This window comes from Halyomorpha halys, unplaced genomic scaffold (genome assembly GCF_000696795.3).
Source record: "Halyomorpha halys isolate HHAL.00 unplaced genomic scaffold, Hhal_1.1 Scaffold39.1, whole genome shotgun sequence".
Classification (NCBI taxonomy): Eukaryota; Metazoa; Arthropoda; class Insecta; order Hemiptera; family Pentatomidae; genus Halyomorpha; species Halyomorpha halys.
This window is the reverse complement of record NW_027109179.1, coordinates 797870-798323: the sequence shown is the minus strand read 5'-3', so window position 1 is coordinate 798323 and position 454 is coordinate 797870.

The following is a 454-nucleotide window of genomic DNA, read 5'->3' as shown; positions in this document are numbered from 1 at the left end:
ATCGATTGTCGCACAACAGTTAGGGATTTTTCCAAATGATTTACTTTCTGAATATTATTCATTTGCACTATTTCTTGATTTCTATTTTTCCTTTAATTTACTGTATTTTCAATTATGATGGGAAGAGTTAAAATAGTTTTTTATGATATTTGAATCTGCTCACATGGCCTTGATTCAACGGACTTGACTGAAGAATACGTACTGCCATCTTCAACTTCTGCATCATTTGTATGGTTTGTCCCTTTATCTTTTTTTCTGAGTGCCACCCATTGGCTAACAGGCCTCAATAATCCCCGGTGGGAGGCTGTGAGTGAGTTATATATAATTTTATGCTTGATAAAAACCCGGGTGGGGATAAAAAGATAAAAAATTTTGGTGGGGATAAAAAATTTGTCCTCTTGCCATTGTTACTTATTTTTTATTCTTATCATTGTTTATTCAAGTTTATTTTATA